The sequence below is a fragment of the Dermacentor silvarum genome, chromosome 9 (assembly GCF_013339745.2).
Source record: "Dermacentor silvarum isolate Dsil-2018 chromosome 9, BIME_Dsil_1.4, whole genome shotgun sequence".
In the NCBI taxonomy this organism is placed as follows: domain Eukaryota; kingdom Metazoa; phylum Arthropoda; class Arachnida; order Ixodida; family Ixodidae; genus Dermacentor; species Dermacentor silvarum.
This window is the reverse complement of record NC_051162.1, coordinates 44764552-44781257: the sequence shown is the minus strand read 5'-3', so window position 1 is coordinate 44781257 and position 16706 is coordinate 44764552.

Here is a 16706-nt window from a genome sequence, read left to right as displayed (position 1 = left end):
ACTGGTGCATTGTGGTGTAGAGTGAAAGTGAGAACCTTCGTAACGCATTATATATGACTGCATTTGGTCCCACGGCGCTCACCGGTGGCACGACAAGGAAAAAAAAAAAAAAAAGACGGCGGCAGCCGCGCGCTGCCAGCGCTTCAATCGCTGGGCACTGTACATTTCCGACACTGATTTGCCATGGTCTAGTTGCTCTAACGTTAATAAAACAGCCGTTCATACGCAAGAGCAACGTGTCCCACTTGCCTGTCTTAGCCTCCGCAGTGTAACGGCTCCGCGGAGCTTGGGCACCGAAGGCGAACACTCAGATTCGTAGTCATTTTGCCGTCTTATCAGTGTATCAGTGTTCCTTTTAATGTACATTTTCCTTCCTAGCAATTCCGAAATCAGGTTGCGTCCTGCACATGACTGTGCTCTGCATTGACGGCGAACGCCAACGCAGTGATGTATTCACACTAGCCGCCACCGACGGCTCCCGTCACGGTAAGCTATTTAAAATGGGCCGTGACTGAAGATTGGGCTAGTTTATAAGCAATTAAGAATAGGGAGACATTGCAAAGAAAAAAGAACTACAACGGACAGAGAACGGGAACTTACTGACACATGTGCGATCGGCGAAGCAGCTCAAGAAACAGAATAAGGAAGACGTATGTCTCCTTTTTTTTCTGTCCATAATATTTGTGTCATTCACATATTTCAATGATTAAATACGCGGTAATGTTAAAGCGCAAAGTAAAATAACATTTAGAATATAACTGCTGGAGTTCCACGTCTTAGCTTGCCGCGGTGAGCTCCGTTCGGGTGGTGCATTTGCATCGCAATTTGCGCTCGTTTTCTGCTTTATATACTACCTGATGCCACGAATGTGATCTGCCTCGTACAAGTGACTACCTTTCTCAAAAGCAGACACACGAAAATGCGTCTTCCGGTTCGTCAGCCCTTAAAACCCGCAGTGCCAAATCACTGGAAGCGCCGAGCGCCTTCGTCCTGTCGTCTGCTTCACATGCCAGTGCTCTGACAGCTGCCGTTCGCGGCGCTGTTCGCCAGCATATCGCCGCCGCGCCGCTGGCGCCTTACGACGGCCGCCCGGTGCCTATTCTAGCCACTGTACCGGTGGCTTCGGTGCGCAAGCCGTGTGACATCACTGATCCTTGCGCATGCGCAGCACGGCTCTTGATGTGCCGCGCGAAACGGGCTTGGCTAGGCCAGTGTAGCTAACGCTACAAAAGCGTGCCTTCAAAACAGTGCGGCCGCACATGCAAGCAAGAAAACGAAGCAGCGGTAGGGTGGCTAGAATCGGCCCTAGCAGCGGCAGTAGGCGCCTTCCCGCCGGCGTAATTAATTTTCCAGGGCAGCTGGGCCCTCGACTGTGGTGCCGCCGCTCGGGAGAACTTGAAACACGGCGGCGCCTCGGATCTGGGCACTTTTGCTCCCTAAGAATCTCCTTTGCCTAGGTACAATTCCGGAAACGCCCCTTAAAACTACTTAATCTTGAAAGTAGCGACACTCTCCTCCCCGACACGCTTTCCTCCTCGATTCTCCTCGCCCGCCGGCTGCGCGCGCTGCGCACGGCACGTTATTGCGCCTGGGCTCCCGCGGACGGCCGCAGAATTCGATGGAGGCGCATGATTTTGGGCCAGTTGCGCGCCCCAATGACGTAGAAAATTTTGAAAAATGGTGATAACACCACGGAGAATGCTGAAGGCAACGTTTATGAGGAGGTTGGTTGCATCTTAAAGCCGTATGAATGACACACACCGATGTAAAAGGAACTTTGTGGCGGGTTTTATACTCCAGTTATTTTTTTCCGCCATATTATACGCTGCTTTACTTTGTGCATCTGATCTAGTATTGCTTGTGGCAAATCGCTCTGTGTTTGGCAGTTTGGCTAAAAGCGCAGCTGTTAAACTTTGCCTGCTACAAGCACTTGGCAGGCACTCTCCCAGGAGCAATGTTTTGGAGGGCTTGCTGGACCATATTTCAGCCCTTACCTTGCATGGTTTTGTCTTAGCAGTCTTGACACCTTGTTGGAACAGCTTCGAGGTTGTAACATACACCTGTGACTAAAATTAGGCAGACCAAGTGTTCTGCGGGAAAAGGAATTTCTTGACAACTCCAACTCGTAACATGAAATTGATGAATGTGCTGCAATGTTTGCAATGCCAAGTCTCAAATGCACTCTCCAGTCTCAGGTTCAATGTCGAAGATAAAGAAAATTTAGTTATTTTTCACAAATCCCCTGGTGTCATTTCTTTGATCAGGAGTTTACTTCAATGGCATTATTGTGCAGCCCTTAAAGCACTAGTGCTGTGGCAGATGCTGCCAACAAACATTTGCACCTCTTCTTTCTGCTTTAACATTGACCATTACACACCTTGTGGGCAACCATCCTGCAAGTTCGATGCATTTAATCTCCTGCTGCTGCTATACAATACTCCAGTGAGCTTGTTGAATGTGCTCGCTGCCAGTCTGCCCTTCAGAACTAAAGGCTCAATCTCTTCTCTTGACCACTTTCTGAACCTTGCTCTTGTTCTCTAATACACAAGATGCCAGCCGTGCAGGATCCTCGCTCTGGTGCCTGATGCCACAGCCCTGGACAGCGGTGGCACCGTGCCTACTGCTCTGCCTTGAGTGCTTGACACCATTCTTCTCGAGGCTCCGCAACCATCAATACGACTCATTATTCAATCAATACGACTCATTATTCCGCATCCTCCCTCAGTATCGCTGCCATGCCCCTTTACGACTGCTACCGAGTCGCTCCTTGATCTCGCTCGAATGCTGAAGTGTGCCTTGCAACTTTCACAACTCCACCCTTCTGCTAATGCTCTGAAAACATGGGATTAGTCAATAATAGATGAAACCATGCCTTCCATATGAAGTATTTTCTGCTGTAGCATTAGCAGAGAATCTGAGATCTACTTTATTGTCATCTGCCCTGGCACATAGTTTGTACCGTAATGAAATTAACTTCCACAGAATTTTGATGTCGCGAAACCAGACACGCGATGACTGAATTTAAAAAAATGATACTCGTCTATTTTGAGTCTTTCTTTAGTTTGAAAAATGTTCTTGTGCAGCATCAAACAGGTAGTAAAAAAATTGAATAGGCAATCTGTTGGTGCAGAGTTCATATCTTCTTGGGCACTGTGGCTTTTAATCATTTTCTTGTATGCTTTTCATAAAACACTTTGGATTCCTGTGACAAACATCACAATGATTAGGAGTGACGGTGAGAGTTCTTGCAATGAAATCACTAATTTCACTTTAGAAATTGCATTAAATTTCCTGCTTTTTAAGAAGTACTATTTTTATCGTGGTTGCTTTAATATCGAAACGGTTTTTGTGAAAAGTCACGAAAGTACTTTTTGTACACTGGCCAATAACCCAAAACTGAGGGTGCATATTCTTTTTAAACTAACATACTTGTAACCCGCCCTGTGGTGGCGTAGTGGCTGTGGTATTGCGCTACTAAGCCAGACGGCGTGAGATAGAATCCCGGTTGCGGCGGCCGCATCTCAATGGGGGCGAAATGCGAAAACGCTCGTGTTCCGTTCACTGGGTGCACAAAAAACCCCAGGTAGGCAAAACTATTCCGAAGCCCCCCCGCTACGGCGTGCCTCATGATCAGATTGTTGTTTCGGCATGTAAAACCTCAGAATTTAAAATTTAACACACTTGGGGCAGCCAAGTCAATATGTCCATTGTATTCTTGTATTATGCATCTGATAAAAATTGTCTCCAAGTCCCGGTGAATGCAGCACTAAGCTGCTAAGCAGGCCTTTAACAAAAATTTCCCTTTTTTTACACTTCATGCAGTTTGTAACATCTCTTCATTAAAAACTAAGCGATTAAAAAAACACATACCTTCCAAAAATCTGCACCTGCGCGCAGCAATGACTGGCCTTCAGCACAACAGGCCGAGCTCTCATGTAACACTGCTACCATGTAGCAGACACAAGGGGCAAGCCTTCTGAACTGTTCAGAATTCGCCCCTCCAAGAATGCACTACCACTTATGACTGCACTGCAATAAACTTCTTGATGAGCTGACTAACGAGTGGTAGAAGCCAAAGTGCTGCATGCCGTCTTGCTTGTCACGCATGTGGTGTTGGAAGCACATGGAATAATGCCAAAACACAAAGTGAAATGTTCCTGAATAGCTTGAAAAAGTTTCCTTTCATACACACAACACGGAATAAATGCAGAATCTTGTTTCTATCTCTGAAGTACCCCCCTCCCCTTTTTGTCCCGCTTTGTCGTTCGAGGATTCTGGTCACATTATGCATAGGTGCTATGGCGGACACAGTTCCTGTAATTGCAAAATGGGTAAATAGTTCCACATACTGGCAAGTTACTGAACAATTGGTGATCTAACTGGCACAGACACTGAGCACGTTACAGACTAGTGCTTGTAAAATAATAATGGGAATGCAATTGCTTCCTCTTTCATTGTGAAGCTATGGCTTACACGGCAAATTTTCATTATATGAAGGCAAGAGCAATGAAGTTGGCATGTGCGTGCAGTGCTTTAGTCTCTCCCGATTACACAATCAGGCCACTCCCTCTGCACCAGCAATTGCACAAACACTGCAAGTCAACATCATTCCACTCTACCAAATGCAACTTAGTGTGTGGCTTAACAGTGTACTTTTTTCATATTCTGGATTACTATGGAAGAGTGAAGAGCAAACAGCCACATTTCTGGAAAAACTTTACGTCTTTCTTTTTGCCCCTGCAGGTTATTATAGAAAGAAATGGTGCTTGAGGTAAAAATATTTGGCGCGCAAATGTTACTTGTTTTCTGGGAAGGTATTCCGACTGTGGTTCCATAGGCTGTACTTCTCGGGACATTCAACATCATTCATGGTGCACCTGAACTATAACACGCACGAGGTTTATGGCACATCCATATAAAGAAATGGCTATCACATCACAGTAGTGTTTATGCTTTCAGGATATACATTAAAGCATCACTAATACAAGCTGGCCAGACCAAAGGCTGCATAACTTGACAGTTGCACACAGCCCCTCCTGTTGCCAATACATCACATTGGTCTGAGGGCATGCAAGAGTGGCATGCAGGTTGGAGTATAATCAGTACTGCATACTGCTAGCGTGAGGTATTTGAGAATTCAGCTTCAAGTTTCCATAGACATCAATATTATTATATCTATCTAGGCAGCTAACTTTCATCATCACTAACCCCTCTGTCACCTATCTAGCACACTTCAAAATATCAGCTTTCAGTTCGACACTGTAGATGCAACCATACGCTGTCCTAGCTGCCTTACATGTAAACCACAGTGACTTAGATATTGCTCTCTTTATTATGTCCAAAGCCTTTCTTTTTTGTCATGGGACAACCTCTGATGGCCAATTATCATCTCAGTCAGAGAAATGAGCATTGGCAGATGTCAAGATGCCATTCAGCCAGTTGAGTTTCTCCAGCAGGTGGAGACTATGGTGAGTGAGAACCATGAAAGAAAAATTATGGCCTTTGCCAAGCAGGCCCAAGTGGCGGAATCAGCAGCCAAATTTTGTGTTCAAAAGGTCATTATGCACCACTCCCAAGTAATTCATTTGCTTGCTCCAACAGTGCCTGCACAATCCAAGAGGGGCAGGCTCTGAACATTTGTGGCTGTCAACCTCAATGTGGCCATACCTATTTCCTAATAAAAACCTGCTATGCTGCTATGAATGGGCATTGCCATTAAAAGCCAAACATGGTTAAATACTTGCTAGAAGCTGCTACTGTGGAGACACTGCCCAACATCAACATGCACTATGTGATATTGAAATGTGCGCTTGTTTATCTTTCACCGGTGACTTCTTTTCACTGGCTAACAATTGTTAAACGTTATCGCTCGGCGCAGGACGTGCCTGCATGCATCGGAAGTTTCTCGAACGTTATCGATGCTTCTATCCGTTGTCTGTTGTCACCGAAGCTTATGTAGTCTGATTGTATGAGCGATGCAAATTGTCAAGTACTTTCGGGAAGACACGCGGGCACCAGGCATTACTTTGGAACCATCAATGACTCGTGGATAAAAGCCGACACGATTCGTCGCTGATCATATTTCGACGATCGCCGACTGTGTTCGCCGCTATCGATGTGCTTTGAGCACAACTTGCTTATGTAGACACCCAGGTTCGCGCAATAAAAAGTCCGTTTCGTCATTCACAGTTTTGCGACTGTCTTCTTCATCGTCACTACTACGTGACAATATGAGCATGCTGCCGGTATCAAACCTAAAACCAGTCAATAATTGATGCAGGAGATTGCCTTATTCAATAGACTTTGAAAGCAGTCTTAGAAGAATGCAAAACATTTGGAAAGAGTGTTTTTATTCTTGTCTGAAATATCACTGCTAATTTTGAAGTTGCCATTTTGTTCTCAGACATCTTGTGCACCTAGTATGTAGCCTTTATTTATTTCAAAAGATATGCTGGGTCAATAACTATATTAACATGTCGTGTTCAAATAAAGCAACAGACAAATTTCCTGCATGGTAACTTTTATTAGAATTTTGCAGGCAATGAACAAGCAATGTACAGCTTAATGAGTGAAATGGTGAGCATGCCATACACATTTTCTATGTGTACAACCAGAAGCACGATAAGTCAAGATTCTTGCAGCACCATCAGCTGTTAAATACCCGTACACTACATCTACAAGATGCAAAAGCAATGTGTCAAAGAAACATGCATTCGTGTAAAAAGAGTCACATACATACACTTACAGAACCTTGTTCAGAGAGGAGTGGCCTGAAAGACGTTTGCAGCATTCAGCCAAGGTGCATACATAGGCATGAACACGAATGTACATCACGAAAAGTGGATGAACTTGGTAAGAAAACGTGCAAACAAGTTTGCCAAACCTAGGTAAAAAAGAGGTAACTTTGGTGCTGCAGAGGTCAAACCAAGATTGTGCAGTGTCACAAGGATGCATAAGGCCGCGATTTCGTAGCGATTCCTTCTCCGATAATATTCCTTTTCGCACTTTTTGCGCTTTGTCAGTGGTCAGAGCGACGTGCCACCCGTTTTATCAAAGCGATCAGGCGGCCGTGAACGGTGGATGATAAGAGCGGCATGTAATCGAGCGGAAGGCATCGCTACAAAATCGCGGCCCAAATGCACAACTGTCAAGTGAAGAAAAGGTCAAATAAATGGGGAATTCTGAGGACCACAATGATAGATCGGGCATTGGAACACAGCTCTTGCTTAATTATTATAAACCACAGAAACAAGGGCCACACATCATCTGGCCCCACATGTAAAAGTGCCATATCATAGCAAAGAGATATCGATGCTTTGCTCAGCTTCCCCGAGACAAGCGCCACCCCTCAACGAAATAGTGACCAGATTGCTGCTTCGTATTTGGCGTACCGCACATATTCAAACCCACTCTTAAGCCTTCAATTATGTCCAAGAAAGCCTGAATAAATATAAAGTATATGACAATGTTCTCAAGTGAAATAGCATCATCATCATCATCAGCCTATATATTTTTTATGTCCACTGCAGGACGAAGGCCTCCCTGCGATCTCCAATTACCTCTGTCTTGCGCTAGCGTATTCCAACTTGCGCCTGCAAATTTCCTAACTTGATCATCCCATCTGGTTTTCTGCCGACCTCGACTGCGCTTCCCTTCTCTTGGTGTCCATTCTGTAACCCTAATGGTCCACCGGTTATCCATCCTACGCATTACCTGGCCTGCCCAGCTCCATTTATTCTACTTAATGTCAACTAAAATATCGGCTATCCCTGTTTGTTCTCTGATCCACACCGCTCTCTTCCTGTCTCTTAACAGTTAGTCCTAAGATTTTTCGTTCCATCGCTCTTTGTGCGGTCCTTAACTTGTACTCGAGCTTCCTTGTTAACCTTCAAGTTTCTGCCCCATATGTTAGCACCGGTAGAATGCAATGATTGTACACTTTTCTTTTCAACGACAGTGGTAAGCTTCCAGTCAGGATTTGGTAATTCCTGCTGTATGCTCTCCAACCCAATTTTATTCTGTAAATTTCTTTCTCGTGATCAGGGTCCCCTGTGAGTAATTGACCTAGATAAACGTACTCCTTTACAGACTCTAGAGGCTGACTGGCGATCCTGAATTCTTGTTCCCTACATACAAGGATTCAAAAGATGGGAAAACAAGAGACCCAGAATTTTCACAAATGGTGATATATCCTCGTGTCTGCTCACGCACCAATATCAAATATTACCAGTAAGTCCCATGACACTACTTGATTTGCTGTTTTCGCACAAAATACAAATATAGAATACTGTGCTCCCACAGTGTGCCACCTTTGTCTTGAAATGCCTGCTACAATATGGTCCTTTCGTATCCCAGCCATACGTGCGAATGCTTCAATATCACTACGTTACATTCATCGTAACTTGCGTAACCCCGCAAATTAGCATTGCTAACATTTCTCCGCCCGCACCTCGAGTTTGCATCCTCAATATGGTTTCGCCATCATGAGTACTTAATCTGCATGTTGGAAGCCACACAAAATGGAGCTAGTCGATTAATTTTCTGCAACTGCAATCGGTAGTCCAGCATAATTCGAATCATACTTGACCTTTCGCTTCGTACACTAAGTAGTCCCTGGAACACACAGTACGGTACTTGCATTCCTTCACGTAATCAAATGAAGTCAACAAGACTGCACACGGAACCGCAATCAAACCGTACATCAACTAAAGCAGCATACAGTCGCGATCAAATGGTGTGAACTCGGCTAACTGAAAGCTGAGGATTTAGTGGGCCTATGAGATCACCGTGGTAAACCACATAACTGTTTCCAGGGCAGCACTCTATGCACTGCACCAGATTGATGCAAGAGGCACGTTCTGCTTTAAGCTTAGTACCATGCACAGTCATATAATTTCAGCAACGATGACCCTGGGCCGACCCTGTTGCTAAAACCAGTTGGGAACAGTTCCTCTGACATTTTGGTTTGGTTCAGCTGAAAATAACGGTTTATCTTTGGTTGGGTTAAAAGCTTGTTAGAAACAAGGCCACATATAGAGATTCAACGAATTAAAGAATGTTGACCAAACACAAATTCACTGCACACAACACTGACATCTTGACACTTGAAAATCAAGGACTTACATTCTTTACATCATACTACAGGCCGTGTGGCCCAAGCAGGAAGGGCAAGTTAACACATAGAAAATACGCGTACAAAAGGCAGAATTGCAAAATATAAAACTTAGGAAAGGAAATAAAATAGCACAAAATAACAATGATAGGAAATACTAATAATATGAGTCGTAATTGATTCAGAGGAGTTGAGATGTTGGAAAGGGACGACGTTCCATTCTTCTATAGTTCGAGGAAAAAAATTTTTAAGAGGTTTGTCCTGGCAATGTAAGGGGAGGGAGCGAGGGTGTGGGTATGACTGGTTTTCCTGGATGCAGAAGAGTTATGTGTGGACAAGGATTTGAAGAGAATTTACGGTTTATGAAGGGGTAAAGGAACTTCAGGCGTATTATTTTTCACCTTGTTTGAAGGGTGTGAAAACGATTAGTGCGCTTAAGTTATAGACTCTTCTCGGCCATATTTGGAAAAAATAAAACGGATGGCTCTTCTCTGTATCTTTTCAAGGGCGTTAATGCTGATTTTGTTAAACGGGTCCCAAATAATGCAGAAGTATTATAATTTGGGTCGAATAAAAGGGGCATAGGCTAATGATTTCACTTCATGGGATGCATGTTTAAGCTTATGGCGAAGTAGACATAGCTTTCTAAAAGCAGAGGAGCGGTAGCAGCAATGTGGCTATTCCAATTTAGGTTGTTAGTAATTGTAATTCCAAGATATTTGTACTCGCTCACTTCGGCCAAGGTGTCTTGGCCAATAGAATAAGGAAACTTCAGGGGCAGTTTTTTATTTGTTATACATAGAAGCACATATTTATCAGAGTTAAGTTTCATTCCCCACTTATTGCTCCACTCAAGAATGATGTTTAAGGCTAAATGAAGATATAGTTGATCATTAACTCTATCAATATCGTTAAAATGATATAGTCGTCTGTGAACAGACGAATATTTACAGGGGCGTCTATTACGTCAACTATGTCGTTACAATAAATAAGAAATAGTAGTGGGCCAAACACGCTGCCTTGAGGCATGCCAGAGGTTACTGAAAGAGAATTTGACTGCTGCCCATCAATCACTACGTACTGTTTTCGATGCGTTAAGTAAGCAGAAACCCAGGACAAGATAAAGCCAGGAAGACCAAGGAGTTCTCATTTACAAATTAATTTGTCATGAGGAACTACATCAAATGCGTTTTTAAAATCCAAAAATATCACATCTACTTGGCCAGCCTTGTCTAGGACAGAAGCAAACGAGTGATTGACTGTGCTTAATTGGGTGACTGTCGAGAGCGCCTTCCTGAAGCCATTTTGGAAAGGAGATATAATGTTATGCTCGTTTAAGAAATCATTAATTTAGTCAGCAACAATGTGCTCAATTAATTTACAAGATGACAACATGGAAATTGGATGGTAATTAAAGACTGAACTTGGGTCACCTTTTCTTAATATAGGGACAACACGTGCTACTTTCCAATCAAATGGAAGTACCGCGGAATGTAGAGAGGCCTGAAAGATTACTACAAGACATTTAATTAAAGGTTCCGCATAACGCCGAAGGAAGGTGTTGGGAATGCAATCTGGACCAACAGATGATTTCACTTTTAATCGGAGTAGCATATTAAGTATACCTTGATGAGAAATATTAACATCAGAAGAGCAGGACAGTGAAGTTTGGAAAGAGGGTTCAGTGGGAGGGGAGAAGACAATGTGGAAGTGGTCATTTAAAAGGTTAGCAACAGCATTGGGATCAGTTATTGGACTGCTATCGTGGATAATGTTCGTTATAGATTGATTCTGTTCCTTGATAAAGTTCCAGAACTTCTGGGGATCTTCCTTAATAAAATTTGGAAAAGTGCTACTGAAAGAAACATTTTTTGCTTCTGCAATGGCTACAGATAGGGCGACACGAACATTGGTTTAATTATCGGTAGCTGGGCATTTCTTTCTAAGGCATTTGGCTTTGCATTTTAATTGAATAGTGCACCTATTCATCCATAATTATGTTAACTGGCTTTTTACGTTTGTTACGTATAAATTGATCAATGCAGAATAAACACATGACTTTAAACTTTTCTCACAGCAGCAGAACGTCATTCTGGCAAAACTCAGAAAGACAAGAATCAAGATGATCTGTTATACACACATCAGCAGCCTGCGCAAAATTTTTCACAATCGTAGGCGCATGCGTGTCATGCGCGAGAGTACCATTCAGCGAGAACAATGCAACAATAAGTTCACGTTCAGACAGCCCAGGTCCCATAGATACAGAATAATCGGAAAAGGTCAAGGAGCGAAACAAGGCCGTTTCCAAGTCTGGTAGGTTCACGAACTACTTGTACAAGTTTGTGGTCGAGCTACATATCAACGCGTACAGCGCGTCGTAATTGCAGCCTCCGCGATCAACTTCAGAAACATTTTCAGAGCTAATTGCGGAGGCCACGCTCCGCTGTGCTGAGTACGGTGAACGCCACCTAGGTGGCGTTGGTAGTGCTTCTTGATGCCAGCGTCCCTTCGAATGCTGGCATCGAGGCGTCGTAGTGCTGAGACCACCGAAGCGTTCACTGTCGGTGCGCGTTAGTGTCATAATGCAGTACTTCTCTTTTCTGCTCGTAGGCGGCGGCACCGCCCCGAGCAAGAGCGCGGGTACACGGAGGAGTGTTAGATATATAAGGCGCGTCTGTGTAGCTCTCTGCAAATGCGTTTGTGGCGCAATGGGTTAAACGCTCGGCGATCTATCGTCGCGGACCGAGAGGTCGTGGGTTCGATTTCCAAATTTTGCATGTTTGTGGAACTTTTTCTTCTGGTTTCTTTCTTTGTATTACGTTCGTGTACATTGTAAGCTGACGTATTTCCGTGACGGAAATACGTCAGTGAAGTCTTGGTGGACCCCGGCATAAAACACTTTCGTGTTAAAAGCACATTTGCGTCGAGAACAGAACCGGCACCTGACATAACACGATCCCAGTCAATGCCTGGCAAGTTAAAATCGCCAACTACTAATAGCTTATTTCTATTGCACTGGGCAATCTGGTCACTTATCCCTAATAAATAATCGGGGACCTGTACATCGCACACCAAACAAAAACGTGGCCATAAATTTTCAGTTTTTACGAACAGACTTTCGGTGTCGCTTGACTGATAACAGAATGGCCTCCACGGACAACTTTACAATAACAGCATCCCCACCGCCACTAGAAGTTCTGTCTATAATTATTTTGTGGGCAGGCGGGATTTCGCTATAATAATAATAATAATGATATTTATTCGTGGATTTACAGGGTACAAAATACGAAGCCAGGTTTCCCTTATAACTGCAACGTGTGGTGAGTGCGACAATACAGCTTTTCCACATTAAAGTTAGGAGTCCGGTAGATATTCTAAAAGTCTTAAAACGGCAGCTTTCTTTTCTCCTGAGACTGACATTTCAAGCTCGTTTTAGTTTTAGAACAATAATCTGGATATGTTTCTTTTTTTACACTTGCCTTGATACGTTATGAATGCACATTTGTTTTGAGCATTACCGTGTTCACAGCAAATGTGGCAGTGGTACAATTATTTTTGTAGCACTAGAAAAAAGATTATGAGCAACTAGGTATGCAAAGTGTTTATTTTAGTAGGATGGCTTGATTGTAATAGCAAAAGTCTACGTGCATGCACCAGCAGGGATGGATCACTATATGAACACTAAATCGGAAAAAAAAAGAATTCTGTTCTGGATTACTGCAGTTATACAAAGAGCCATAGAGCTCAACACAGTGATACCTCGAAGCCCTGTTAACAATGTGTCGGCTAGTGCCTTGCATCTCTCTGCTGAAATGTTACGAAGGTCAGTGCCAGCTTTCTGAAACTGTGTAGCGATTGATCGTATAAGAGGTGAATATCCGGAAATATTTTTTTCATTCTGAGAGATGACTTTTTCTTGACTGCAACAGGCAGCCAAACACATGACTGGGACGTATAACAGCGGTACAGATTGCAGCGCGCAGCAGCAATATCTTGCGAGTAGTAGCTGCAGAATGCAAAACCAGTAGGAACTGCATGAACGTTACCAAGTCTCCGCACACGTGCACTAAAATTACAACATCGCCATTGCCCGCAACCCGCGCACCTGTTCTATTTTACGCGTACCGCCCTTCTGTTTTTAGTAAAATTTCGCCGCGAGATGGCACTTCTCTGCTCCGCGTTATTCAATAAAACACCTGGCGCTGTCATCTGCGACGTTCCTCCGAAACATGTGTTGCTAACGGACAGCGAAACCAGTGCACGCCAACGCGGGCTTCTCCAATGGCGTACAGACAGACAATGAACTTTTATTGAGGTCCTGAGGGACTAGCCGGTGGAGACCCGCTGGGGCCCCCGGCTCGCCGCTGGGGCACGCCAAGGCGGGCTTCTCCAATGGCGTAGTAATTTTTTTCTTAGCGAACCAGGCAAAGGCAATATGCTAAGTGTTGTGTTATTTAATAATGCGGAGGCAACAAATGCGACATGTTCCGGCATCGTCAAAACTGCAGCAAATAACGAAGCAGGTCGTGGTTGCGATACCTAAGAGCGGTCTCACTTTCACTTTTCATCAAGCCCAGAATCAAGAAACACGGTGGCTGTATACAGCTTTATACCAATAAAGCATGTAAAGTTAAAAGAAAGACATATTCACCTCGATAGGCAGGCCACAAGCTCGTGCAGGACGCAGTGGCGATTTGCTTGCCTTCAGGTATGACGGGTACACAAAGCGCCGCAAATTAAATATCGATGCGTGATTTTCTAGATGGTACTCAGTATACTTGTAACGAAGACGTACATTCAAGAACACAATATCATGCAAAATAGCGCAAGAAAGCTTGCTACTTGAGCTGTTTAAACTTCAAAAATCTAAACAGGAAGCCGCCATGACACTTGTTTCAGGAAGTAGGTGGCACCACCTTGTGGCGCTTCACGCTTTAGAAAACCGAAACCGAAACTGCCTTAACTTTTTGTTTCAGGAAGTAGGTGGCACCACCGTGTAGCGCTTCACGCAGTAGAAAACCGAAACTGCCTAACTTTTTTTTAAACGCGTGAGAATATTTCGTTGCTTGTCGAAAATCCGAGGGCGTCTTCGTCCGATCCAATATTTCCACACGACGACAATAATCTGTCAGATAATCTGCCCATAGCTGACGAAACAGTTACTAGGACTTAAGTATTCATGTTATATCAGATCACTTAATTCCTTTAACTTATACGCGCCCAATGGAAGTAATACCTCGATCACAAGGAGCACTGACGACCGCGATCGAGAGCTAAGATCTAAAGTGTGTGAACGTGGTATTACGGCATCGATTGGCTCAGTGAAGGTGAACGTTCTAGGAGCGGAAATGCAAGAAGAGTGAAGAATTCTGCCTCCACGTGAAATGCCGGGAGGGACGGAGCTCGTCGAGAGACGGGGATGGTTTAAAGTAAAAAGGCACTACTAGACACGTACATGTGCCCATAGATGTCATTGTCGAGCCTTTGTACGAAGCGAAACCGCCCTCGGCCGCAGAAAGCGCAGCTGCTGTAGCGCCAACGGCGAGGACTACGTGGGACGACGGACGCTCCAATAGCTCGCCGCGCTCCCTGCGCAGGCATGAACGGCACGGACACGGCCAAATTTGCAGTCTCCAGGATAGCGCATCGAGACAGCTGACTAGCCAAAGCTCATATTCTAGCACCAGCTCGCCGTGACGTCTAGTAGTAGTAGTAGTATCATCATCATCATCATCAGCAGCAGCAGCAGTAGTAGTAGTAGTAAACATTATTTAGAGAAAAAAAAAATTGTGCGATGAACTCGACCCCTCAGTCCAGGAGCCCGCTGGTCGCCTGCACCAATGCAAAGTGGATGTATAGTCAGCCAAGATAGCTTGGTAATCTTGTGTGGTAACTGTAGGGGGTAGGGTGAGGTTGGAACCATTGGGAAGAGTGGGGAATGTAGGCCTGCGGTACCATAGTACGTGTGGAGCGTTTGGGTGACCGCCACAGACCCCGCACTGTGGCAGAGGCTCTTTTGCTTATCCCCATGTAAGGTGTTGCCTAGTTTGCGTATGTAGGATGTTTCTGCTTGGCAAATTAGTGTGCCCTGTAGCCTGGTGAGATGTGGGCCGAGCGTTGGAAATTGTCTTCTGTCTTCTCTGTTTGGTGCTAATGTGAGAATTTCGGGAACCTTTTGAGAGGATTGACCTGATCAGGGGCCCAACGGAAGACGCCCAGCACGGTGCTTCTCGGGCGAGCAGGTTAGCCCTTTCATTGCCCTCCATTGCCAGGAGCCCCGGTATCCAGATCACTCCAGTTGGCAGGTGCAGGTGTTTGTGGATTGCCTCACAGTAATCTTTGGGGAGTTGTCCGCTCTGAAGTATCTGGCAGGTTTTCGTCGAATCTGTAAATATGATACATTTCCTCGCGGTGATTGGGGAGACTTCAATCGCCTTAACGATGGCGGCAAGCTCAGTTTACTGTGGCTCCGTCTTGATGGTTTGCATGCGAGTGATCATAAGGCAGTGATCGGTAGCGACTATGGCTGCTGCGCTGCTTTTGATGGCAGCATCGGTGTACAGGCATTTGTGGGTGTTGGCTCGTTGAATGTACTCGCTGTAGTATGTGATGCGTTGTTCTCTGCATTCTTTGTTTCATTGGGGGGTCCACGTGCGTTTGTATGGGGGCTATTGTGAGCAGTGCTGGGGAATTTTTGCCGAGCATGCTTGTAGCGGGCAGTGGGTGTCATTGGGTTCGAAACCCAGCATCTGCATGATTCTTCTGCCCGATGTGGTACTACTGAGTCTAATTTCCTGCCTGCATATATGTGATAAGCTCTTCTAGGATGTTATGGTTACCTGCCTTCTCTATCATCTACGTACTTGTGTTTGTCAGCACCCCCACTGCAAGTTTCGTGGCTTTGCTAATGAGAGTGTCAAGCTTGATGTGCTGTGCCTTTATGAGATTAATGTATGGTGCGTGATAGCAGAGGCGAGACATGAGTAAAGCGTCGCACAGCCACAGCATGTCTGTCTCATGAAGCCCTCGATGGCGACTGCAAATGCGCCGGATCGTGTTCAAGACCTGCTCAATCTGCTTTAGCAAGTGCTGCAGTCACCATACCCCCTCTACCTCGCCGTATGTGCAGGCCTAATAGCAGTTGTATGTCTTTGTGGAATGTATTGTGCTTTGTTGTATAGGGTGATGGGTGGGGATCTCCATTGTGTGGTGTGCACAAGCAGCAGCTCCGACTTCTCCAGGACGCACTCCAAGCCAATGCTCGCAGCTGCCGCTTGAGCTGCACCAAGTGCATGTGGCAAGGTGTCCTGTATTTCCACTGGAGAGCCTTTGTTGATCATGTGGTTTTGTTATCAGCGTAGTGTGTAATATATGAGTAGTAGAGCTCTGTGCATGCGACACATTGCCAAGTTGAACAGTGTTGAGGAGAGCACTGCTCCTTGCAGGATGCCCCTTTGCGAATGTGGGTAGGGGTTAGATGTCATATTGCCAATCTTGAGGGCGTATGTATGATGCCTCAAGTAGTCCCACATGTAGTTGTACATCTTGGCACCATGATTGGTGGAAGAGAGCTCCGCAAGCATGGTGTCCTTGG